Raw genomic sequence first — 26285 nt, forward strand, 5'->3', positions numbered from 1 at the left:
TGTGTGTGTGTATATGTGTGTGTTCGGTATTTTTGGTTAACTGTCTGCTGGCAACCCTACTTGCGGCCCACTGCGATGAAGGAAGAAGTCCATTTGTGCAGCCCATTCCCTAGCATAGGCTGCCCTTGTGTGGTCGACACAGAAGTGCTACAGCAGTGCAGTTGTGCCACTGTAGATATGGCCTAACCATGGAGAGCGAGGTTCTGGATCAGCCTTTCACTAGGAATGGTGAGGACAAACAACACCATGAGATTTCAGAGAAACTGGACCAATCTGTGGGTGCCATTGTATGACAGCATTGCTTGGGATGGGAAAAAACAGGACTCAGCAGTTTATTTCCAGCTTATGTCTTATGTTCCTAAAACCTCATGCTTCATGGTTTCATCTAGCTACCTGCATGGGTCAGGAAGGGATTCCCTCCCCCCATGTTTTCTGGGAGGGCTGAAATCTCCTTCCTGTGAAGCATATCAAGGGGTATGGCTACACTAGCCACCCTAGTTCGAACTAGGGTGGCTAATGTAGTCATTCGAACTTGCAAATGAAGCCCGGGATTTAAATATCCCAGGCTTCATTTGCATGTTCCCGGGTGCTGCCATTTTTAAATGCCCGGTAGCTTGAACTACCTGCCCGCGGCTACACGTGGCACGAGCTAGGTAGTTCGAATTAACACTCTTAATTCGAACTACTGTTAAACCTCCTGCAAAGAGGAATAACGGTAGTTCAAATTAAGAGTGTTAATTCGAACTACCTAGCCCATGCCGCGTGTAGCCGTGGGCAGGTAGTTCGAGCTACCGGGCATTTAAAAATGGCAGCACCCGGGAACATGTAAATGAAGCCTGGGATATTTAAATTCCGGGCTTCATTTGCAAGTTCGAATGACTACATTAGCCACCCAAGTTCGAACTAGGGTGGCTAGTGTAGCCATACCCAAGGATAGCCAAGGAAGATGGGACATTGGCCAGGTGGGCCAGGGATCTGAGGTGGCACTGAGCTTTACCTGTCTGCAGTGCTTGGCTGTCTGGTTCTCACTCACATGCTTAGGGTCTAACTGATGGTTGTACTTTGGGTAGGGAAAGAATTTTCCTCCAGGTCAGATGGGCAGTGACTTTGGGGATTTTCACTTTTCTCTGCAGCCTGCAGGTGCACATCACATGCCAGGTTTATCTGGGTGGATCACTCTATTTCCCTGTCATTGTGGCGGCTTCGGACACTGAAGCATCTTTGATCCACCAGTTTTCTACTAGGGATGAAAAGGCTGAGTCGGTTAACTGGTTGACCAGTAAGCATTCCTTTACTGGTATTCTTACTGGGGTACCCAGTTAGCCAGTACCCACGCCTGGCCACAGCAGCCTCCCAGCCCAACTGGGATGGAGCAGCCCCACGCCCCTGGCATGACGTAGCTGGCTCTGCCCAGCCCGGACACAGCCCGTGGCATACATGCCTGCAGCACTGTACCACAAATGGGGGCCTGCTCCAGCAGTCTCCACCTGCCCACAGTGTGGCAGGGGGTTAAATATTAGGGGGAGGAATAGTTCAGTGATTTGTACATTAGCTTGTTAAACCCAGGGTTGTGAGTTCAATTCTTGAGAGGGCCATTTAGGGATCTGGGGCAAATCTGTCGGGGATGGTGGTTGGTCCTACCATGAAGGCACAGCACTGGACTCAAGGTCCCTTCTAGCTCTATGAGATATGTATATCTCCATATATTATTATAATGTGCAGTTTAACCAGTTAACATACTACATGGGATTTTACATCCCTGTTCTCTGCCTGTGGCCCAGAGCAGTCTAGTATCCTGAGGGCTGCAATGCTTTGGTCTCATTGCTGGGGTATTGCGAGGTTCCTGGAGCTGGACTGTGATAGGAGATTAGCCTTAACTCTCTGGCACTACTTGCTTGGAGGCGACAGGTACCTTTCACCTGCCTTCGGCACGGAAACCTTCCTGCAGCTGCAAATGGGTGTGTTCGAGGTTTTATAGCTGCCAGGCAAGGGGGAGGTGTTGGGGAGCCATCCACTCAGCTTGGCATGGACACTGCTCAGCAGAGCCAGTGTCAACAGAAGGCCTGGAGGAAGAAGGCAAAAGCCAAACACATGGGCCCTTCTCAGAACAAGAGCTGTAAAACCTGTGCAAACCTGACCAAGTGGCACGACACCCTTTTATATGTTCAGAATCAATAGTCGGGCCCGCTAAGAGTGTTTGTCGACACATAAACTACAACCACCACATCGGGGTTTATGACTCAAGGCCTGGAATCTGTAATGGAATTTGCAGAGCCCAGGTACCTACCTCCACATCTTGCTGTACTGCCGTTCTCCCAACGCCAGCCTGCAGCCTCTCTGCCATATGCTCTTAAGAGCCTTTTTAAAGGGCATTTGTTCCACTGCAACTCAAGTGCACTGATAAGCAGCCTGGGCTGCTCCCCACTCCTGCCCCCAATCAGGGGAGGTGTGGCCAGAGGATGGCCTGTGAAATTGGGTGTGCCAGCGCTTGTGACCAACAGTATCATGCCCCTGGTTTCCAGATTGCTGAGTGAGTTCTGCCCCAAGTCCATATTATCCCAGCCACCCTCCTGAAATAAAAGTCCTAGCTCAGGAAGTGGATTCCATTCCAGTTAGCCTCACTTATGCACACTCAGCTAGTGGGAGATTGGATGGGGGCAGGGAGTGCTAATACTGGAGATCTGGGACACTGAAAAAAACACTAAAAGCTCCCGGCTTGATGCTGAGCCCACAGGGTTGATGGGGGGCAGCAGCAGATCCACCATGGGGCTCTGGGTCTTGGGGTACTGAGAAGACACCAGAGCAGTAGAAAGGCCACCATTGGATAGGAGTGGAAGATGTAGCTGGGAGAGGGAGCAACAGCATGAACTCAGATTCCCCATATGAGGAGGAACCACTGTCATCATTTATGGGGTGGGGAACTTTTTCTGGGTCGGGGGTCACTGACCCACAGAAAAAACAGTCAGGGGCCACCCACAAGTGAGAAGCAAAAAAAACCAAAACCCCTCACTGACGTGGCTCCCGAATGAGGAGAAAGACACTCCCCACATCCCCACATCCCCCTCCCACACCAGAGCCTGGGGAGGCCCAGGCTAGTAGATTCTGTGTGCTCCCGCCCTACGGTGAGGCAGCGGGGGGGCTGGAGTGCCAGCATGGGCTCCCCAGTGCTGGGGGTGGAGGCCCTGAGCCTCGGGGGCCAGATCCAGGCAAGCCTAAAGTTCCCCACCCCTTATGAGGTTGCCCGGTAGGATTCCAGCCCCAGAACTCCCAGCTGCCTGCTCCGCACTCTGTGTCTGGGGACAGTTCTGCTGGCTCAGGACCTTCCTGCAGGGGGGCCACGTTTGAGCCTGTCTAGGAAAACTCCCGGTTGAACAAGGTGTTTCTTCGTGCAAGGCACAACATTTGAGTGCCGAGCACAAGGGAGAAGGTGCTGTCACAAGGGCAAGGGGTTACACGTGGGCCCCTCCTCTGGACCATATTCAAATACTTGACTACTGATGCATTTGTCCATCCTTTCGCACCCAGGCAGGGGAGTGAAACAGTGTGGTCTGTGGCATGATCAGTCCCAGAGCTGAGCAGAGCTCCTGCATACCCATGCCCCCTCTGAGGACAGTGCGAGGCAAACAACAATTCTGGGGACTGACAGCAGGGCTGGGCTGGATTTATCTAGCTGCTCGCTGTTTTTCCCAAAGTTCTGCTAGAGACACTGCAGACCTGGACAAAGCCATGGAGACTCCCCCAAAGAGCTTCCAGTCCAGCCAGAGAGACAAGATGTGGGACCCCAAAACAGAGCTAGGGGAGATAGTAGACAAACCCAAGGCCTGGCCTGGCTACATCTATACAGCTGCTTCCCCTCTCCTTTGTGCAGGTGATGATCTGGGGTGAGGAGGGCAGCAAAGCAGGAGTGCAATGTGCTCCTGAGATCCTGGGGAGCAGACTGGCCTCTAGGGGCCTGTTCCGGCTGGGTATACAGTGGAGAATCTCCACTGCTGCTCTGAATGCCTCTCAGAGCCACCTCCACAGTGCTGAGCATGAGGACACAGTATGCACCGGAGGGAAATACTTTGTTCAGATCCAGCTCTCCAGGCACATTAGCACCTATACCATTCCCCCAGCATTGCCTCTTTCTGGATCTCAACAGTTGTGTTTATCATAGACACCCAGGTGCTCCTTGGGGCAGGGCCCGGCCTGGCACTGGGGCCCTCCCTAATAGGGTTGCTAGGTGTCCGGATTTCACCCGGACAGTCCGTTATTTCTGGCCTTTGTCCAGTAAAAAAAAAAAACCCAGAAAATACCGGACAATGTAAAATGTGCGTCTGGCATGGACGGGGGGAAGTGAGGAGTGCGGGGAGTCTTAAAGGCGCAGTGACCTTTTTTTTGTTCTCCTGGGGTTTTTTTTTTTTTTTTGCTCAACTTTCGTCTCCTTGGTTGTTGTTGCGTTTTTTTTCCTCTCTTCTCAACCACGTTTTTTTCAGATTTTGGGTGAAAGCATCAGGCAAGCTTACTCCCACAGGAGAGCGACCTCCCTTCCCGCCCCCCCCCGCCCCCTCGGTCTCTTATACATCCCCCTGCCACAGTCATTGCATTCCTTTGTGGGAATGAGCAGGACACTCCTGTGAGCTGTTTAAACTTTAAAGACTTGCCAAGGGATCATTCCAGGGCCTTGGGAAGAACCAGCTTAAACTGCTGCAGGAGGCCACAGCAAGGGGCTAAGCTCCAGGAACAGTGATGTAGGAGCCATGAGAAGCCAGCATGTCCTTGGGTCATGGGGGGAGAAAGGTCATGGAGCCTATTTGAGTCCTGGGACAAGTGTCAGGAGCAGAGTAGGCCTTTCAGTCCCCCGGAGTTGGTGTGACAAGCGTTTCCTTTGGCCTCTGTCCTGGGAGATGCCATCAGCCCCTCCTTGCCCCATGCTCCATGTCAGACACATTCCAGATCCCAAAGCCCAACTCAAAATCGATCTGGCTTCACATTGATACTGTAGATTCAGTCTGAACAGGGCACAGAACTACCAAACTGCCCCACGTCGGTCAGAAAGTTGCTTTGAGTTTGGAGTTTGGGGGTAAATCCCAGGGGAGCAGGCGAGATTCCCATAGGGTGTGTGCTGAGTGGAGAAAGGAGATGTTAGGAGACCCTGCGCCAGCTGACTGGGTTTCAGTGGCTTCTGGTAACGGGGAAGCCTCTTTAGCAGCCAGAGCTCTGAAATCCCCATGCACAAGTACATGACCTCTCAGATTCAGCGACTGTCCAGTAGGAGATTAGTAGGCTCAGCAAATGGGGAAGTGAGCACCTCTGGAGATGCCCTGAGATGTAACATGGTTTAGGCTTGTGCCTGGAGTGGGGCATTTCCAGCAGCCCTGGCCCCATCCTGCTCTGGAAGGGATCATGCTAAGAGCAGGGACATTACAAAAGCTTTTGGGTAGGAGCAGTCAATCGATTGCCTTTGAAACACCTCCCCGCCCCGCCTAGGGTCTGGGTAACTTCCCTGAAGCGCTACTCCACTCCCTCTCTCTTGCATGGTCACTCCTTCCTCTGGGAGGGAGGGTCAGGACCCCCTCTGCACACAACCAGCTTAGGGGGGAAGTGTTACAAGTCAGCATTTTCTCTTCTCTCGAGCTGCACAAGGCTGCCAGCACGGATGGTGCAGCAGCATTGCTGCCAGACAGGAATAGAAAGATCAATAGAGGCCATGGCACCCCAGTTCCTGAGATAAGGCAGCAGTGTCTTTCTCAAGGTCTCATTCTGCTTTGCCAGCCAGACAATCCCCTTATTTGCTAACAGGTCTGACTGTGCCTGCCCCTCCTGCACGCCACCCCACGGAGGGCCCCGGGGGGATGAACCACCTGAGATCACTCCAGCTGAAAACCCTTGATTGTGTCACACGTTGAAGGGCCTGGATTTCAGTTCCACTGTCAATGTACAGAACGTGCTGACAAATATGAACCCAATAGGTTCCCAGCCCATAACACCCGCCAGCCAGCAGCCTGGGTAAATAAAGCAGCTTTAGAGCCTGTGCTCCTGGCAGGTTCTGCTGAAGCAAAGGGGTAATTCTAGCACCCAGAGGGATGGTGGGACTTGTACCACTCTGGGTACCAGAGACACCTCCAGCGCAGGTTGTTAGACAAGGGTATTTTATTGCTGATGTTTGTACAGAAACAGGTTAAAATAAAGCCTTTTGCTTTCACCTTCACTCGCACACACGGACTCATGCAGAGTCATTTTGCTAAACACAGCAAGGCATGTTTCCAAAAGCAGCCTGGGCATTTGCACCCACAGTGGCAGTGGTGTCCCCCCTCCCCCCCCCCCCCTCAGCTGCCATGGTGTGTGTGTGTGCAGATAAACAGGTGCCAGTCAGAGGCCAGGGTGAGGACATTTTGAAAAGGTGGCCCAGACGACACAGGCACCCTGAGGAGCATGGTACAGGGCGCAGAGCTAAGGCCTCCTTATAATTCATGCCTGAGCATTTGTCAGAACTCTTTAAAAGCTGTAACTCCATTGCAGGCACTCCGGCTTCCAATCAAATCTCATTGTGACCAGCATTAAGAGATTAGCTTAGCCCTGCAGCCCACACTCAGGCTGGTCTCCCGGCGACTTGCATTGAGCATGGCTCCTTGTTCATAGCCATGCTCAGCCACGCTGTCTGAGGCTGAGGCTGTTCTAGCTTCTTCTTGGGGCCCAACGGATCTTCTGGAAAATGAATAGCAGCAACTCTGACTTGCTTCAGGAGACACCAGGTACTGGCACTAGGTCTTTAACTTTACAGGCAGCCCAAATAGGGAAAGAGTGGCATTTTCACAGCAGGTCTGGTGAACAATCATCCGGATAAATTCAGCAGAGCTGTGCTAATGACCCTCCCCCACATGTGTCCACATGCTGGATTGCTCCGAAACCCCAACCAGAGAGAACTGGAGAGCCCTGAGAAAGGACTACTGGGTGTGAGTGCACGAAGGGACCCTAATGGGCTAGGCAGGGCAGTTCTGCCTTCCTCTCAGATACTAGTATGTAACTCTCAGGGCACTGTTCTGGTTTACGGATCTCCCAAACCTACATTTCTCCTAAGCCCCCATCTGCCACGTGTGTTTTACCAGCTGGTTATGGGGAGCAAGAATTGCAGCCAGCCAGCACTGCTTTCTCAGTTACCCAGAAGTCCCTGGGGCAGGGCCTGAAACTTGAGACACAGCCCTGTTATCCTCGTCACTAGGCTTCTGCCTGGGACCTGTATTGAACTGTCTGTTACCCCCAAGCCCCCTGCCTCTTGCCGGAACTTGTCTACAAGTTCTACTGTTCCTCTGGCGTACCTGGGACTAAGACATTCTCCCTTATTTGCAGTGACCGAAAAGCAGGTTTAGGACATGCGTGGGGTGAGACAGGGACAGAGGAAGAGCGCTCCTTGGTCACCCAGAATGCCAGGGTCAGGTCAGATCCCTGCCTGCAAGCGCTGCAACCAAAGCCTTTGATGTTTGTTTGTCGAATACACAGGCAGCCAAATTCTGTGTTTGTAACTACAGAGGGCCTGATGCTGAATTCATGGCTTGGGCTACCCTGCACAGCAATTTAAAGGGCTTTGGGCCCTTTCATTAACTAGGCCCCGGAGCTATTGCCCTTTTTACCCCCCTCTGTCAGCAGGCCTGTTTACATCGCAGCTGACAGTGAAGCACCAGGCCTGGCTAGACCAACTCGTACCCATGGGCCTTCAGACGGCAGGCTAAAAATAGCTGTGTGCAGCAAAGACTTGGGATAGAGACCAGAGCTCAAGCCTAGGGGGTCAGGTGGCTAGCCTGAGTCCCTGCCACAGTCATAATGGCCACATAGCTATTCTTAACATACTAACTCCAAGCCTGCTGGTGTGAGTTTGTCTACTTGGGCTGGCAGGCTCATGCCCAGCTGCAGTGGAGATAAACCCTTGAGGCCTGAGATGGGATCAGTGAGGGAATGTCTACACTTGCACCCTATTTCGAAATAGGGATGCAAATGAAGCCGGGATTTAAATATCTCACGCTTCATTTTGCATATTTGCATTATGGCGCTATTTCAAAATAAAAGACGCTGTGTAGACACATTATTTTGAGAGAAAATCCTTCTCTCAAAATAACCCTTATTCCTCATACAATGAAGTTTACCATTTATTTAGAGAGAAGGATCTCAGAGCATCTACACATAGCACCATAACGTGAATATGCAAATGAAGTGCAGGATATTTAAATCCCGGCTTCATTTGCAATTTCAAATGTCTTCATTTGCATCCCTATTTCAAAACAGTATGTAAGTGTAGACACATCCTAACGTGAGAATGAATCCAACCAACCCGCGGCTGCAGAAGTCAACTCAAGAAATAGCAGAGTGGAAAATGCACTTGCAGCATGGGACTAGGTTTCTGTCACGGCTGGGGCTGCTCCATAGCATGGCCTGCTGGTCAGGCCTGGCACAACACTCTGCCAGCTTCAGCGCACAAGTTGTGGTTGGTTGCTCAGCTCAGGGTAGCCCAAGCCATGAATTCAGCTTCAGGCCCCCTGCAGTTAAAAACGCGGAATTTGGCTGCCCACGTATTCAACAAACAAACATCAAAAGCTTTGATTGCAGCTCTTGAAGGCAGGGATCTGACCTGACCCTGCCATTCTGGGTGACCAAGGAGTGTTCTTCCTTCGTCCCTGTCTCACCCCACACTTGTCCTCAGAGGCAACAGGCAAACCTTCTTAAGTGGCCCAATGGCTCCTGATTGGTCAGCATCTCCTGCTAGCCCTTCTAGGCTGCTAAAAGACTAAGTCTCGTTGGTAGTCCAGTCTGAGTCTGTCGGTTCACCTTGAGCAGAGTGTTGTTAGAGCACGAACATCATCAGTAGGGGGCTGAGAAGGCCTGCAAGACTCCATCACACTCCCTCTAGCAATATGCCCCCTGGGCTGGGACGTTCACTTTTTGAATTGAGACTTAGCCATCCTCAGCTCTCCTGATTTCCCCCCCTCGCCCCTGTCACCAGAGCAGTCTTCCTGTCTGCAGATAACTCAGGAAGAAGAATCTGGCCATTCAGGGCCCTGCGCTTCCTCTGAACCAAACCCTACACAGAACGCAAGGCTCGGAAGCTGGTAGGCAGAGGAAGGCAAACAACTCACTGGGCTGTGGGAGAGGGTCAAATAAATGCAGCCCACCAGGGTTACCTCTGGTCATTCTGGCAGGGTTTGAGTACTGGGTGGATAAACTCGCATTAACGAGACTTGAGCTAGTTGTGTTGATGTTGTGGCTTGGGCAGGAACTTGAGCTCCTAAGCCTAGGAATTTGGGGGAGCCGGAGTGCCCAAGCTGCCACGCTGGGAATTTTAACATACTATTTCACGCCTCGCTGGCATGAGTCTGTTTATCCGAGCTGGGAGCTCACTCAGAGCTGTAACATAGACCTACCCCCATAGGCCCAGGATAGAAAGCAGCTGGGACCTAGCTCCAGCTCATAAAGTTGCCAGATGTCCGGTATTTCTGGCTCCTGTCTGGTAAAAAAATTCAGAGAATACCGGACACCTGAGATGTCCAGTATTTTCTGAATTTTTCCCCGGCCAGGAGGCAAAAATGCCGGGCACCTGGCAATCCTACAAACACTCAGCGCCCAGTCGTCCCCCCCGCCCCCCGAGCTACCCCTCCCCCATCAGCTTACCTGGTTCCCCAAGGCTGCCGGCACAAAATGGCTGCCGGCCAAAAGACCTAGGGGAAGCAATGCTTTGGTCTCCCCCCTTTTTTCCCCCTTCAACAGATTTTTTTTTGGGGGGGGGGGGGTTCGGTATTTTTGTTTCAACCATCTGGCAACCCCAAAGCCAAAACAGAGGAAAACTGTAGCACTTAGTCCTTATGTCAGGCTCAAACAAACTTCCACTGAAGAAACTGGGAAATGATCCCTCAGCAGAGCCCAGCTCCGTTCTCCTGGCCGGTATGCATTTAGTGGAGCCCGGCTCTCTGTGCTGGGCGACAGAGCTTTAACCCTACTGACTCTCTAAACCCTGACATCAGTAGGAAGGGCTGCTCCCAGGCCTGCAGGCAGGGAGAATCTAAGGGGCAACTGCCCTGGGACCTGGGGATTCAAAAGGGCCCAGGGCTCCGAGCTTCCGCTACTCTGGCAGTGGTGGTGGCTGGAGCCCCGGACCCTTGAAATTGATGCCAGAGCCCCAAGTAGCTCTAAGGGCTGGCAGGGGGAGGGGGCTTGGTGCGGTCAGGGTGGCGCCAATGGCTGGCTGCTCCCATTCCTGCCCCTTCTGCCTGAGGTCCAGTCCCTTCCAGGAATGCAGAGCTGGGCCCCCCATCACCTTGCTTAGAGTCCCAGCTGGTCCGTCAGCCCCCCGGCGGCTATATTCTCCCTGCTCTGCTGAGCTCTACTACTTCCACCCCATAGGCTGAAATCCCCTCTCGCCCTGTTCATATGGAGCAGAGACAGGCTTTAGGAAATGAGCTGGACGCTCAGGCTAGGGACTATCAGACTCTCTGGATGCCAACTTCACTGGCCGAAACCAAATCCCTTCCAAAAGGCAGAGATAAAGTAGGCGACGATAGGATTATTTTCACTGGTCTCTGCCCCATGCAAGCTGCACATGGTCAGTCCAACAGTCAGGAACCTGGTGAGAGCCACATACGCAAACTCCTACCTAGCCACGTCTGAATTTAACTAGCCAAGGATTCCCTGTGTTTCACCCATAGCTTACTAGGGAAAAAGTTGTTTTCCCCAGGTCAGTGATGGGCAACTTAGACTAGTGAGTAGGCCGCATGAGTGGTCCTCCGTCTCAGTGGGCCGCAAGATTGTTGTCACCAAGACAGTCTCCTGGGATAGGATAGTTTTCTAACTGTGCTTGCGTACCTAGAATTTGCAGGGTGTGCTGATTGAACTGTAGCTGCACTTTAACTGGATGCAGAAGGAGCACATGGCTCTTACAGTTTGTTTGTTCATTTGTTTGTTTGTGAGCAATCAGCACACACCACACCTCATGTGCCCTTGCTTTATGTGAGTGTCACTTTAGGAATACCAGTAGGAAACACACTATGCAAACACAAACCTGCAGAATCTAGCAATCCTGCACATGGGCAACCATAAACAAACCGTCTTGCAAGCCACACACAGATTCTCAATGAGCCACATGCGGCCTACAGGCCACAGGTTGCTCACCACTGCCCCCAGATGGTGCCACATAAATCCCAGGCTGAGACACTGCATACTCCCTGCCTACCACATTTCCTAGCAACACCCTTGAACTTAATTCTTACATTTTGTAGACTGCAAGGCCCATGAACTTAAGACTGACACTGCAACAACGCACATGGCATCTGTTGTTAGATTAGTGTCGCTAGATCAATCTCCGCAACACCCTATAACTGTAGTCACTGCCGTCTTACACCATTTTGTGAGTTGGGAGATCACAGTGCAATTCCCAGGTTGTTGGCACCTGCAAAAGAGAAGCCAAGGACTGAATGGAGCATGGAACTTGAACGACTGCCTCTCCTTAGAAGGACTCTCAGGGGAGCACTGCCTGCGTGGCTCACGCTGAAGTGGCAGGACGTGCCTGTCCTTTGGTTCCTTTCCTTTCCATTTCAATCAATCAAGAGAGAAAGAAATGATGGAGGAAGGTGGGCTTTTTGGGAAACATCCCCCATCTTGATTCTTCTTCCGTCACAAGCTGCTGCAGCTGAGAAGCAGCATGGTCCAAGCCCCGCTGTCAGCCATCTCTCTCGATAAAGTTATCCTTTGCCAGCATGTTTTGATGAAACCTGCGTGGGGGCACCTGGACTGGGAGTTACACTCAGTTAATCATTGCATTCTTTATCAGTTGATGTTAGATTTAGAAAAGTTCATGGCTTCAGTGTTTGAAAAATTCAGTTGACTCAATTTATGCAGTTTATGGTGATAATATATTTTAATGCTTTTATGACAGAAGAGGCTATTAGTCTAGGGGGATGGGGGAACCAATTGGGACAAATAATAATGTTATTCTGCCTCTGAGTTCCGGGTTCAGCTTAAAGGGGAACTAACGATTTGTGGTGATATGCCTTATCTTGGAAGTTAGCCAGATGGCGCTACAACATTCATATCTGTGTTGTTGATGGGACCGTTTGGATTATGAAATTACATGGCCATGGGATAAGAGGGAAGGTCCTTTCTTGGTCTGAGAACTGGTTAAAAGTCAGAAAACAAAGGGTAGGAATAAATGGTACATTTTCAGAATGGAGAGGGGTAACTAGTGGTGTCCCCCAAGGGTCAGTCCTGGGACCAATCCTTTCAACTTATTCATAAATGATCTGGAGAAAGGGGTAAGCAGTGAGGTGGTAAAGTTTGCGGATGATAACAAACTGTTTAGGATAGTCAAGACAGAAGCAGACTGTGAGGGACTCCAAGAAGATCTCACCAAACTGAGTGATTGGGCAACAAAATGGCAAATGAAATTTAATGTGGATAAGTGTAAAGTAATGCACATCGGGAAAAATAACCCCAACTATACGTACAGTATGATGGGGGCTAATTTGGCTACGACAAATCAGGAAAGAGATCTTGGAGTTATCGTGGACAGTTCTCTGAAAACTTCCACACAGTGTGCAGCAGCAGTTAAAAAGGCAAATAGGATGCTAGGAATTATTAAGAAAGGGATAGAAAATAAGACACAGAATATCTTACTGCCCCTGTATAAAACTATGGTATGCCCACATCTTGAATACTGTGTACAGATGTGGTCTCCTCACCTCAAAAAAGATATTTTGGCCTTGGAAAGGGTTCAGAAAAGGGCAACTGAAATGATTAGGGGTTTGGAATGGGTCCCATATGAGGAGAGCTTAAAGTGACTGGGACTTTTCAGTTTAGAAAAGAGGATACTGAGGGGGAATATGATAGAGGTATATAAAATCATGAGTGGTGTGGAGAGGGCGGATAAATAAAAGTTATTTATTAGTTCTCATAATAGAAGAACTAGAGGACACCACATGAAATTAATGGGTAGCAGGTTTAAAACTAATAAAAGAAAGTTCTTCTTCACACAGCGTGTAGCCAGCTTGTGGAACTCCTTGCCAGAGGAGGCTGTGAAGGCTAGGACTATAACAGAGTTTAAAGAGAAGCTAGATAATTTCCTGGCGGTTAGGTCCATAAAAGGCTATTAGCCAGGGGATAGAACTGGTGTCCCTGGCCTCTGTTTGTTAGAGGCTGGAGAGGGATGGCAGGAGACAAATCGCTTGATCATTGTCTTCGGTCCACCCTCTCTGGGGCACCTGGTGTTGGCCACTGTCGGCAGACAGGCTACTGGGCTAGCTTTGGTCTGACCCAGTACTGCCGTTCTTATGTTCTTATGAGCCTCTGGTGTTGAATTATTGGTGACTGTAGTGCCTTCCTATTACATAGATGACATCTTTTGTCAATGAGAGAATCAGAAATATTAGCCATAGATGTCAGCCAGTGTGTCTGCCAATGTGGAAGTGAGCCTGGGGCTTTGTCTATTTTTGACCAACTCCAAAAACCAGGATTATCCCAGGATCTCACTGTTGACACTTTTTATTTTACTCTCCACCCTGGTTTTTCCTTTTGTTTTAGTTCTCTTGTCTCTTCCTCCACCTGCATAGTTTTGCTTTCTCCTTGATACTGATGCCCTTCAAATGTCTCTTAACAGTTCTCAGTTCCCATCCAACCTTTTCTTGCTCTTTTCTGGATCCTGTACAATTTCCTCATTTTTGTATCTTGTGTTGGAATGCCCCAAACTGCACATGAAATCTTCTGGCATTTTTTTTATGTCATTTAATACAAAGGGGCTTTGAACAGCAAATAGCCTGTCATTTCTGCTGGGAATGGCTGGAGGAGATGAAATATTGTTCAGTATCATAGTGTAGCCTAGACTCACTCAGTATGGGGCTGTGTTCCCCCTTAGTGATGGCTGGACCAGAGAGTTTGATGAGCTTGCTACCAACTTGGACAATAGAGCGGTACAGAATGCCATCGCACATCTTCTCATCAGCATAGGCAACCACAGCATATAAAACTTTCCTGTCCTCTGCTCCACTGACTTCCCATAGAATATCACATCAAATACTACATCTTGGTCCCTCTCTTCAAGGGGTTCCAGGGCCTGGGCCTAGGATATCTAAAAGCTGCAGGATGGAGACCATGATCAACAACTTCACACCTCTGGCACATTGGAACTTTCCACCAAAAGTGGAAAATGTGTGGAGGGGGGAGACAGAGCTTCTCAGGGCAGGTCCCCAACTGTGGAATGAACTTCCCCTGAAACTAAGGACCATTCCAAATCTCCCCACCTCACTTCATGTGCACGGCACATTTCTCTCCCCTGACCTCCTCTCACAGAAACAAATACTGTAGAACAAACACGGTGTTGATGTTCCCCACTCTTGGGAGCCCTTCATTAGACTAGAGATGGGTCTTTTATCTCAGGGAGAGAAGCTAATATTTATAATGGTTTGATCCTCAGTGCCAACAACCCACCCAGGGCATGGCATTCCACTAGCAGGATATATTATGGTACAAGGCAGAAACTGTAAGTAAGAAAGGTGGTTGTGGTTCTGGCCCCATGGAGTTGTGAGGTAGAATGTGTCAGATCAGCCTGTCCTTCTGAGTGCCCTGCCTTTCAGGACATGAGTGCCCCACACAATTTAATGAAATCTCACGGGTGAGGAACTGAGGCCAGTTGAAGATGAAGTGACATTCCTCGAGTTACACAGGGAATCCAATCAGTACCAGGAATTGAACCCAACTCTTCTGCCTGCATCTCTGTCCAGAGCCCCAACACAAGACCAGTCTTCCTCTCACATAAGCAAAGAGGCTCTTCTGGATGAGACTAGCTCATTACAGCACCTTATTGGCTCAGACAGGGAGAGGCTGTTGTTTAGTTCAACTGGGTGTGCGGCCGCTGCTGCCTATCAACTTCAGAGGTCGCATTTTTTAGTCTCAGTTATGTGAAGATGTAGGCGTCATCCAGGGCATTTTTGGGTCCCAGATGAGGGACGCCATTAATTGATTAACTCTGTTTGAGAGGCCTAGACTGAGTGACCCAAGCCCAGAAGAGGTTTGCCATGCCAGCCTGCACTGGAGATCCACCAGGAAGTCTTTTGTTCCAGGACGATGCTTTTTGTCCTTTGGGAAATCTAAGTAGTGACTTTATCTCCTCTTTCCTTGCCCTGCTAAGACTAATATTCTCAGTAGCACATAGTAGTCTGGCTTGTGTATCTCCTACTTTCCCACACGGTTCCTAATCCACTTGGGCTTCAGAGCAGTTTACTGTCTCTTTTGGTTCCTGGCAGTGGATGATGCAAACGGTACCAATGATGACTCAGGTCCCTTTCCAGCAGGGATTTTTTTTTTCTTTGTAACTTTTATTGATTTTGGCAACTCTTGTCTGCCAGCAGCGATTCTGGGTATCACTCCCCTGGCTGGAATCATTCAGGAGCTTTTTTATGTGTGTATAATGAACATAAAGTATACGCAGATGAACACTAAATGAACTGCAAATGGCCTGCAGGGACTAGTGGCCATGTGCTTGCTGCATCTGTTGAGCTGTATGCTGAGCAGGGATCTCTACACTGTGGCACTGCAATCAGATGAGGTGACATTTATCTCCCATTATCTCCCACACACATGCTGCTCAGTGTAGGGTATTTCTGCCAGGGTCATTTCAGAGCCTGCAACCAGAGCTATGCTCAGCTGCGGATGCTTTTTTGCTGAATTTTGCAGAGTAAGGACTAGATTTTTGTGCAGTCGGCGTTTCTGTAGCTCCCCAAAGGGGTGAGGAGTGGGGGTTCTCCACTATTTTCTGCTGGGTGAAGAGGTCTTGGCAGAATCTGGTTCCAAATTTGTACCACTTCATTCTGGCCCTTTTGTTCCTCTCCCTTAGTTTATTTTTGCCCCAAAAGGAATGAAATAGTCATTTTGAAACTGAATTGCCAAAATATATCAATGCTGTATTTTGAATGTTTCATTCAGAAACCACCTTTCCCCCGACGACGGGCCTTCTTTTACTCCAGAATAAGCTCATTTTCCCTGGAATTGAGTTTTGAAATTAAATATTCACAAACATGTTGTATTTGGGGGACATAAATAGGCACATTTGCAATATTAAAATTAAACATGAAATGGAGTCTGCAGTTTTCAGCCAAGTGAGGTAACTACATGGAATTTTTCAGTTCTCTTCTCAGCTGTGCCAGGGACTCAGTGCATGATGCTGAGTGAATCATTTCAGCCCAGATATTCAGCGCGGCACACAGGAGAATTGTGTGCACAAACACATATAACCAACCCTTCGCACATGCAGTTACCATGACTATAATGCAGACTCAGAGATTGTGCACATAGATTAGCTAGCTGTACATCTAACCTGCACTGGCATTTCTGTGAGTGCAGTTGTATGCAATTCTAAAAACCTGGCTGGTAGCTTCTCTCTCTGACAACTGTCTTATAAAAAAATCCAAACCAACCAACCAATCAAAAAAATAGCAGTAACAATAATTATTTCCTTGGGGTTTTTAGAGGCTTTGCCAGCATTAATAATCCTGGGATATGAGGCACCATAAGAGTTAATTTTATAGTAGATGTTTAAATGGTCCATGTCTAAGTGCTGACAGTTCTCTTTCCCTATCTGACAGCTGTTTATTATAGCTCCTTAGATTACCTCAGGCTCTCTGAATACATGAATGGAGATTTAGAATCTTTCCCTACTACAGGGGTGGGCTATAACACGGTGGCGGTTCGCCAGGGTTAGCCCCTGGCAGGCCGTCTCCACTATATTTACTCACACCTCTGCAGGTACCTATGATTGCACCTCCCATTGGCTGTGGAACACCACTCCCAGCCAATGAGAGCGGCAGGAAGTGGTGTCCTGGTTTGTGTCACTTCCTGCCACTCTCCTTGGCTGGGAATGTCGATCCGCGAGCAACGGGAGCTGCAGTCACTGGTACCTGCATCCGTGCAGGTAAATATAGTGATGGGGGCCTGCCACGGAGCTAACCCTGGCAGACCAGACTGGTATTTGCCCACCTCTGCCCTGCTCCCAGGGATGTCTGTTCTGCATGTTCCAAGTGCTTTGGAATCCTCAATACTCTGAACTATTGCTAGTGGATCCTTGAGAGCACAGCACATTTTATGGACAAGCCTGATGGTATTTTTCTTGAGCGTGGACCTTTTTAGAAAACTCTTCCTTGTCTGCACTAGTGAACTAGCCTGAGGTTGATTAGCAGGCAACATGTTACAAAATGCACAAGTAACAGCAAAGGCACCAAAATGCCCCAGCTCCCATGGGGCCCAGCAGCCAGTCTGACATGGCAGCCTTAATATGCCATACACCATCCTCAAGTGATGCAGGCATGGCCTCGTGTCCTGTCATCTCCAGTTCCCACAAACCACTGTCCCGGGGCCAAGACCAGATCTAGGGTTAATTCCTAGGACCTTAAACACTGGGGGAAATGGAGGGACTAGTCATTCAAGAGAATACTGCAGTTACCCCAGGTGACTGTTGTGGCTCCTACTCATTGCTTTAGCCATTTCACAGATTATGTAGCTTTCGGATGACACCTTAGAGGCTAGTTCATCCCCCTCACAATGCTGTATACATGTCCAAGTGTGAGTTATGTGTGGAGATCAAGGGGATAATAGACCCCTAATTAATTCTGCTGAACCTCACAGTTAATGTTCCCTCTGATTTTTAACATCCATGTGCAGAATAAATTTTATGTGCACCAAGCCACTGTATGTTCAGGTGATCTATACCAGTCTTTTCCTGATGCTTGTTTCACATGGCTAGAGAACTATAGCTCCCTGCGCCCCTCACTGACTTCAGCCAAATTCCTCAAAGCTGCTTATTAACACATGGGAGATTCTGCTCTGTAATTGTTTATGGGACAAATTCCAGCAAAAGGCAAATGGGATTTGACAGTGTGGCCAAAATATCCCTGTTTACAAAAAGTATGACAAAATACAAGCCCTTGGCTTTATCTTTGCCATTTGGAAACAACCACAGAGCAAATATACTCAGGGCATGGAAGGGGAGGGAATTTTATATTGACTTTAGCAAAACTGTTCTTTCAAAAATAATCTCTCTAGTTGCCCAGATTCTGTCCTGGGACCCCAAAGGGGTCTTGCATAAGGGTTTAAACCTGCCTGTGAGCTTGCAGGGTTTGAGTGTGAGCAAGTCATGCAGTAAACCAGTCTCTGTTAATTTTTTAAGGTGGACTAAACTGGCCAAGAAATGATTAGCACGCAAGTCAGTTCAGCCTGATTGGGGAAATGAGAGAAGACGAGTCTGAGGAGGCTAGCTGGAGTTATCAGTTAACCACATGAAATACCTCTGCTTCCAAAAGCTAATTTTGCCCATTGCTTTCTGTACCCTTTTAAACGGCTCTTTTAAAAAAAAATTAAGCGATGGCCTAAAATGGCTCGTATAAGCACAATGGGAGCCTTTGTTTTCTCTTCTCTTTTTCCGTTCATAACGACCATGCTCAGGAATTGCAGGTGATAAAGTTCCTACCTGGTTTATTACAGATGATCAGCATCTTCTTCCCCATTCCCAACTTTGAAAAGTAGCTGTTAGATTAAGACGAAAATGTGGAAATCCACTCTGTATATGCACGGCTGTTCTAGTGAGAGTTTCAGTACGATCCCAGCAGGTCCAGGGAGTGAACAGAAGAGCCCGCGAGGCAGGGGAAAAGCATAACTAGGTAGTTGCTTGGAATGGAGTTTGGTCAGTGGTCGGAGATCTATATTCTCAGATAGACAGGACTTTGTCCACAAACTGGAATTTGAAATTTCAAAGGGAGAAAAGCAGAAGGGACCTTTCTGGGTGTGGAGATGACTATGCTGACGTTATTTCCCCAGGACTTTTGTTCTTTGTCTTGTAACTCAGGGTGACTTGCCCTTCTTCCTCAGCTCATTTGGTGAATGAGAGACGGAAAGATCTGACAAAGAGAGAGGTGTTTGTTGATGACATTCGATTCAGCAATAAACACAGGTCCTAGCCAGGACCCAGTACAAAACTTTTCCAAAGTTTGGGGTGTGTTCAGACCCAGAGTTTTGGGTTTGAACCCATCTCTGCTTTACGTGCACTCAGTGGCGAAGCCACTTGGGTCATGGTGGAGACCAGGACAATGTAGGCCAAAATGTTTAGAAATGGCCTCTACAATTACACCAGCTATGAATTATTCCTGCAAATTGTAACAACCGGAGGTTTCGCTTTCTTCCTGAAGGTGTAATTCAGGATCTTAGTACCACTTGGGCTTGAAATTTGTTGTGGATACAGTTTTGTGCATGAAAAACTAGAGGCTGGGGGAGGCTCTGCTAAAAAGCAGACCTTGAAGGTGAAGCCTGCATGGTTACTGTTATTGTGTGTGTTTGAGATACAATTCTGTAGCCATTACTTACTCCAAACCATGTAGCTGTAGCCCTACCTGCTGCTCTGCCAAAACTTCACTCAAGACTTTAAGAATGTTCATTCTTGGTCTTCCTGATCCAGGATCTATGTTAGGAACAAGCAGTGCAACAGACCGTTTGAGGACACACTTTTCTGAGGGCTCCCTGGTACTATGCTGAGTGATTTCATAGACTCACCCATGTCCTTCTCTGGTTGGGGATGCAAACACTTGCTACTCATCACCCTTCCAGCAGCCCAAATCCCTAACCCTTGCCTGCGGGGGAGCTGACAGCCTATAGCAGGGCTATTCAACACGCAGCCCATGGGCCACATACGGCCCGTGGCCCAGTTGTTTGTGGCCTGCAGTGCAGTTTGGGTTTACGCAGGGCTCAGCACACAGCCCACGGGTGGGATCCTTTGAACATGGCCTCCCCTGGGAACATGCTTCACAACGGCGAGGCATCTCCCAGGTGGGGTGAGCACTGAAAGATGCGAGCAGACGGCCTGGCTGGAACAGACGGTTACAGGGTGTCGACGTTTCTAGCCCCCAGAGAGGAGGTGCTGGGAATGCCGGGGCATTGTGGGAAGTGCCTTGTATTCATGCCTGTCAGTGTGAAATAAGCTATTTGCATATATTTGCATATATATTTGCGTGAATATGCAACCACACTTAAGTTGCGGCCCTTAGCATGTGCTGCGAGTACCATTATGGCCCCTGGGGCTTCCAAAGTTGAGTAGCCCTGGCCTATAGAATCATAGAATATGAGAACTGGACGTGACCTCGAGAGGTTGAGTCAAGTCCCCTGCCTTCGTGGCAGGACCAAGCACCATTTAGATCATCCCTGTTAGATGTCTGCCTAACCTGCTCTTAAATATCTCCAATTATGGAGATTCCACAACCTCCCTAGGCAATTTATTCCAGTGTTTAACCTCCCTGACAGTCAGGAAGTTTTTCCTAATGTCCAGACTAAACCTCCTTTGCTGCAATTTAAGCCCATCAGAGGCCAAGGAGAACAATTTTTTCCCCTCCTCCTTGTGACACCCTTTTAGATACTTGAAAACTGCTATCATGTCCCCTCTCAGTCTTCTCTTTTCTAAACTAAACAAACCCTGTTCTTTTAGTCTTCCCTCATAAGTCATGTTCTCTAGACCTTTAATCATTCTTGTTGCTCTTCTCTGGACCCTCTCCAATTTCTCCACATCTTTCTTGAAATGTGGTGCCCAGAACTGGACACAATACTCCCAACTGAGGCCTAATCAGTGCAGAGTAGAGTGGAAAAATGACTTCTCGTGTCTTGCTACAAAACTCCTGTTAATGCATCTCAGAAACATGTTTGCTTTTTTTGCAACAGTGTCACACTGTTGACTAATATTTAGCTTGTGGTCCCTAGATCTCTTTCTGCAGTACTCCTTCCTAGACACTCACTTCCTATTCTGTTCCTTCCTAAGTGGAGCACTTTGTCCTTATTAAACGTCATCCTATTTACCTCAGACCATTTCTTCAGTTTGTCCAGATCATTTTGAATTTTGACCTTATTCTCCAAAGCAGTTGCAACCCCTCCCCCCCTCTCAGCTTGGTATCATCTGCAAACTTAATAAGTGTATTCTCTATGTCGTCATCTAAATCATTGATGAAGATATTGAACAGAACCGGTCCCAAAACAGACCCCTGTGGAACCCCACTTGTTATGCTCTTCCAGCATGACTCTGAACCATTAATTCATTGTATGCCCTGGGCAAGGTACGAGGGGGTCTGGTTCTGTGCCCACAGTAGGAGCAGATCCTGGGATGGAAAGGGGGGCAGCCAGACTCCAGTGCCATCCAGACTAGGGAGTACCTCCCCCCCAGCTCTCATAGCTGCCCAAAGTGTGGGGTGAGCATGCCTCCCCCCCCATGCAGCCCAAATTGCTCCCCAGAGTGCTTTGTATGGCACTCCAGCAGCAATTTAAAGGGCCCAGGATTCTGGTTGCTGCTGCAGTAGCAGCAGTGGTGGCTGGAAGCCCTGAGCACCTTGGAATCGCTGGGCCCCAGGGAAATTGGCCCCCTCCTTCTCCTGCCATGGGCAGCCCTGTTCGCCTGAGTCCTCTTCTGATGCTTTTCCCTCTACCTCTCCTACAGCAGCACAAAGCTTCACTTTTTCTGGTCTGCTAATCCGACGCTGCATGGAAACCTTGCAAATGAACAGGAAGCCTCAGACTGGCCATTGGGATTCATAGGGAATGCAGAATAAGTTATTCTGAAATAATAATTCCTGAAAGAACTATTTTGAAAGAAGCATATTCCTCTTCACAAGCAGGAGTTATTCATTCAAAATGACCGGCTTGGGAGTGTGGATGCGCTGCTTGTTATTTCGAAATAACTCCCCCGTGTAGACATTCCTGTCTGTCACAGCCACCTGCACAGATCCAACTGATGTTACCACATGGCTGTCTGTGGCTCCAGTTACAATTTATACTGTGAGGCTGTGTCTACACTGCACCCCTTTTCCAGAAAAGGGGTGCAGATTAGACCAGTTGGAATTGCAAATCCATGGGGGATTTAAATATCCCCCGCGGCATTTGCATTTACATGGCTGCTGCTTTTTTCCGGCTTGGGGATAAGCCGGAGAAAAGCGCCAGTCTAGACGCGATTCTCCGGAAAATAAGCCCTTTTCCGGAGGATTTCTTAGGAATGCAAGTAGGAATAAGAAATCCTCTGGAAAAGGGCTTATTTTCCGGAGAATCGCGTCTAGACTGGCGCTTTTCTCCGGCTTACCCCAAGCCGGAAAAAAGCGGCAGCCATGTAAATTCAAATGCCGTGGGGGATACTTAAATGCCCCGCGGATTTGCAATTCCAACTGGTCTAATCTGCATCCCTTTTCCGGAAAAGGGGTGCAGTATAGACACAGCCTGAATGTGCCAAGAACAGAACACAGCTGCCCCTCTCCAGCTGCCCCGCTCTAAAGACATCATTACCGCTAGCAGCAGTGCAGAAGTAAGGGGAGCAGTACAGCAACTCCCCCCTACAATAAGCTTGTACACACACACACACACACACACACACACAACTGCTTTTGGGACAGGCCCCTTACAATTATAACATCATGACATTTCTTACATCATGAAATGCATGATTTTTAAATTCCTGTGACCATGAAATTGACCAAAATGGACAGTGAATTTGGTAGGGACCTATAGGTGATGATATCCTTCCCATGCCTCTTTCTTAATTGCCCTCTATCCTACTCCTCATTGAATGAGCTGCATATCTCGTCTGCGGAGAATCCTCTTTTCTCTCAGTGGAATTGCCAGGCGTGAGCATCTGTATACCGGGCAGGCAGGATTAGTCTCCTGTCAGCCTTGTATGAGGCAAAACACAGCAGGATTTACTGCTTGTCTGATAAAAATCAGATGATTGCCCTCTGCATAAAACACGCCAGTTCCTGGAATTCTAGCCATTTCCAATTCTAGCTGTCTCACGTAGTCTGAACTGCTAGGAAGGTGGGTGGGGAGATATATTGGAGGGAGGAAGTTTCTGTATCCAACTGGATTCCATCTGGGGTCCTGATCAGTGTATGTGGGGCTACCATTCACTGGGACTCTCACCACCAGGACAGAACATGGAGACACCCATTGGTCGACCCAGACTCCACCCTTCCACTCTCCATAACTTCTGCCTTCTTTCATCCAGCTGCTGCTACTTGCTAAAACTGGGCCAAATTCTCCTCTCAGCTGCACTGGTGTTAATGGGCCTGATCCCTGACCAATTGAAGTTAATGTGAATATTTCCAGTGACTTCAAAAGGCCGAGGGTCAGCCCCGGTATGGTTTACTCCTCTGAAGTCAGTGGATTTCCTCTGGATTTTTACCACTGAGACCAGAATTTGTCCCTGCGTCTGACTGGTACTAAAAGGGACACCTCTGCTAAGTGGGGCAGAAAAATTCAAATCCGCCTAAAAAGGCAAAGAAGATTTGCTCATTAAATAGTGTTTTATGGAGTCTCTCTCCACCCATTCACTGCTGCTAGTCCGTGTGCTTAGCCCAGGATATGTCATTCAAAGATGCTGTCATACAGGGGCCAATTTACCACGGTTTGTCAATGGAGCCTCTTCTAAACTCCCACTAGAGAAGCTGTCGGTATCTGAGGGAGAGAAGAATCCTCTCGTATTAGCCTGGTGCATGGGCAGCTTGACTAATGTCAAGGATGGTGTATTATTGATGGGAGCAAAATCGATCATTCCCAGTAGAGTACCCCAACCCTGCTTTGCTGTGACCATCTTTGAGGGTGCAGGCAGTGTGTCATTTCCTTGTCCCAGTCAGTGTCTGGCTGCCCTGCTGCGACAAGGGGTTTGTGAATGGGAGTTAGGTGCCTTTGAGGACTTAGGCCTTCTACACTAGGAACGGAATGGAAAACAACAGGAGTGGTGGATTGCTATCACCGCCAACCTAAAGGTGAAAGGCTCCTCTGTCCTGTTGGCAGTTCCCAGCCTCTTTTGCTGCCTAATTCCCCATAACATCTCCTCCCCTGCCCCCCGCCCCGCACACACACACTCTCTCTCTCCTCTTTCACATCCATCTCTTCGTTTTCTATTCCTAGCATTCTTAATCCTCCCTGACCTACGTCCGCCAGACCTTATGGGAGTAAGCAAGTATTTCAGTCTTATTTAGTCAGCAGCTTAGTTGAACAAAGACTTGTTTTGCTGAACTGAGCAAAATGGGCCATGCTTTTATGATATTTTACTAGACACTATGGCAAATCCTGCACATATTTGACTTAGTGTCTGCAGCATTTATCTAATCAAAGGGATCACTCTGGCCAAACCTGGATTGGAACTGAGGTCCCAGGAATGAGGCTGTTAAGGGGCTGTGTTCTACCACCCCCACTCACACACATTGTTTCAAACAAACGAATTCCTGGCTCAGAATTCTCCTTGTTGAAGGGGAAGTGATATACCAGCCATGTGAGTTCAGAGGGGATTCCTTTGCATCTTTAACCATCACCCAGCTCCCACTACAGGAAAGGAACTCTAGACATCAATCCCAGGAAAGGAATGTGGGACTTTCCCACATTCCCACAAAACTGATTAAAGGTCTAGAAAACAAGACCGATGAGGGAAGACTGAAAGAGCTGGGTTCGTTTAGTTTGGAAAAGAGACGACTGAGAAGGGACATAATAGCGGTTTTCAGGTATCCAAAAGGGTGTTACAAGGAGGAGGGAGAAAAACTGTTCTTCTTGACCTCTCATGACAGGACAAAAAGCGATGGGCTTAAACTGCAGCAAGGGAGGTTTGGGTTGGACATTAGGAAAAACTTCCTAACTGTCAGGGCAATTAAACACTGGAATAAATTGCCTAGGGAGGTTGTGGAATCTCCATCTCTGGAGATATTTACAAGCAGGTTGGACAAACATCTATCAGGAATGACCTAGATGGTACTTGGTTCTGCCATGAGGGCAGGGGCCTGGACTGGATGATTTCTTGAGGTCCTTCCAGTTCTAGTATTCTATGATTCCCATACCTCCAGTAACTAAGCTGAAGCAAGATAGCGAATGGATCATACAACAGTAGCCTTGGAGTATAGGTGATGTCTATGCCTTCTGTATAGACTGTTAAGTATCTTAGGACACAGACTTTGCTTACTGAGCTCTTTCCATGCTCAGGTCATAACCATGATGTTCCATTCATATGTCCAGCAACAAAACCCACCAGCCTGCACCATTTCTGAGTTGGAGGCCCCAGAATTTCAGTGTTGAGTTGTGATAGGGAAGCCATTCATATCAGCAAAGGCTTTTGGATTCAGCATGACCTAGTCTTTCCTGCATGCCTGTGAAGTGTGATTAAAACTAGTGCAGGGCCATTAACTCGCAGTTTGTAGACTAAATCGCCCTGCATTGATTGAGAAATAAACTGGGATGTTTTTTATTACAATGAGAACTGACACTAATAATTAATTACTGGCCTTGCGATGCAATTCAGCTGATGCTGTTCAGTGATAAATTGATTACCACTTGTTGGGCTTGTGATGTTATGCAATGGAAATTACAGTGAATTATACAACCCACTGCCACATACTGGATAAACTGTCGTCTCATAAAGCCCTCAAACACCAGATGAGGCCAAGACTAAGTCAGATAAAGTGCAACTCCATTTTCTGACATTTGTAACATGCATTCTTACTGTCCTGTATTATCTGAAGGTCTGATCAAAAGCCCATGGAAGCTGATAGAAGATCTCCCACTAATTTCAGTGGGCTTTGGATCAAGATTTAACTCTATAGCATGTGTTGCGTGCTATAGTAGATAAGAAAGACACTTGCAGGACAAAGTTATGTTGCATTGTAAGATGTCTGGTGAGATTTTTAAAACACAAACACACAGGGAGGATTTTTCAGATTGATCCTTGAAAACTGAATACAGGAAAATGAGCTCTTTTTCTAGGGGGAGATTTTTCAAAAAGTTTGGGCACCAAAAATAATAAAAAGTCAATGCAATTTTATGCCTAATCCACTGTGCACTCACAATGCAACTACAGTCACACTTGTGCTCACCTTTGACAGGTACCTTTGTGTGCCTGGCTCTTCTGAAAATCTGCCCCTGAAGCTGTTGGGAAAGGCTGTGGAGTGAGAAGTGTTTATAGTGAGGTCTGGCCCTGTAAAACTTGGTTTATAGAGAAGTAAAATGAAAGTCCCCTGTTGTTACCATGTGTAAATTGCAATTCCGGTTAAAGAAAAGAAAAGAAAAGAAAAGAAAAGAAAAGAAAAGAAAAGAAAAGAAAAGAAAAGAAAAGAAAAGAAAAGAAAAGAAAAGAAAAGAAAAGAAAAGAAAAGAAAAGAAAAGAAAAGAAAAGAAAAGAAAAGAAAGCAAGCAGTGTGGGGTAAGAGAAGGAGAAAAAGCCCGAGGATAGTGAAGGGGAGGAATACGGCTAGAACTTTGTTCTCCAGGCAGAGTTTTTACAAGTTCTT

The 26285-nt window shown here is 48.1% G+C and overlaps 1 protein-coding gene and 1 long non-coding RNA gene across 2 annotated transcripts in view; one reads left to right on the plus strand and one right to left on the minus strand.

Annotated features, from left to right (window-relative positions):
• HNF4A (hepatocyte nuclear factor 4 alpha) overlaps positions 1 to 26285 on the plus strand; it is an 80003-nt gene that overhangs the window by 10186 nt on the left and 43532 nt on the right. The gene's annotated exons all lie outside the window — the stretch shown is intronic.
• LOC142818857 (uncharacterized) lies at positions 6302 to 25886 on the minus strand. The gene is made up of 4 exons (XR_012896540.1): positions 25872 to 25886; positions 19360 to 19453; positions 18470 to 18896; positions 6302 to 6687 (listed from the first exon to the last, which is right to left on the minus strand). It is a non-coding gene; the product is annotated as an uncharacterized LOC142818857 (long non-coding RNA).

The sequence above is a fragment of the Pelodiscus sinensis genome, chromosome 18 (genome assembly GCF_049634645.1).
Source record: "Pelodiscus sinensis isolate JC-2024 chromosome 18, ASM4963464v1, whole genome shotgun sequence".
NCBI lineage: Eukaryota > Metazoa > Chordata > Testudines > Trionychidae > Pelodiscus > Pelodiscus sinensis.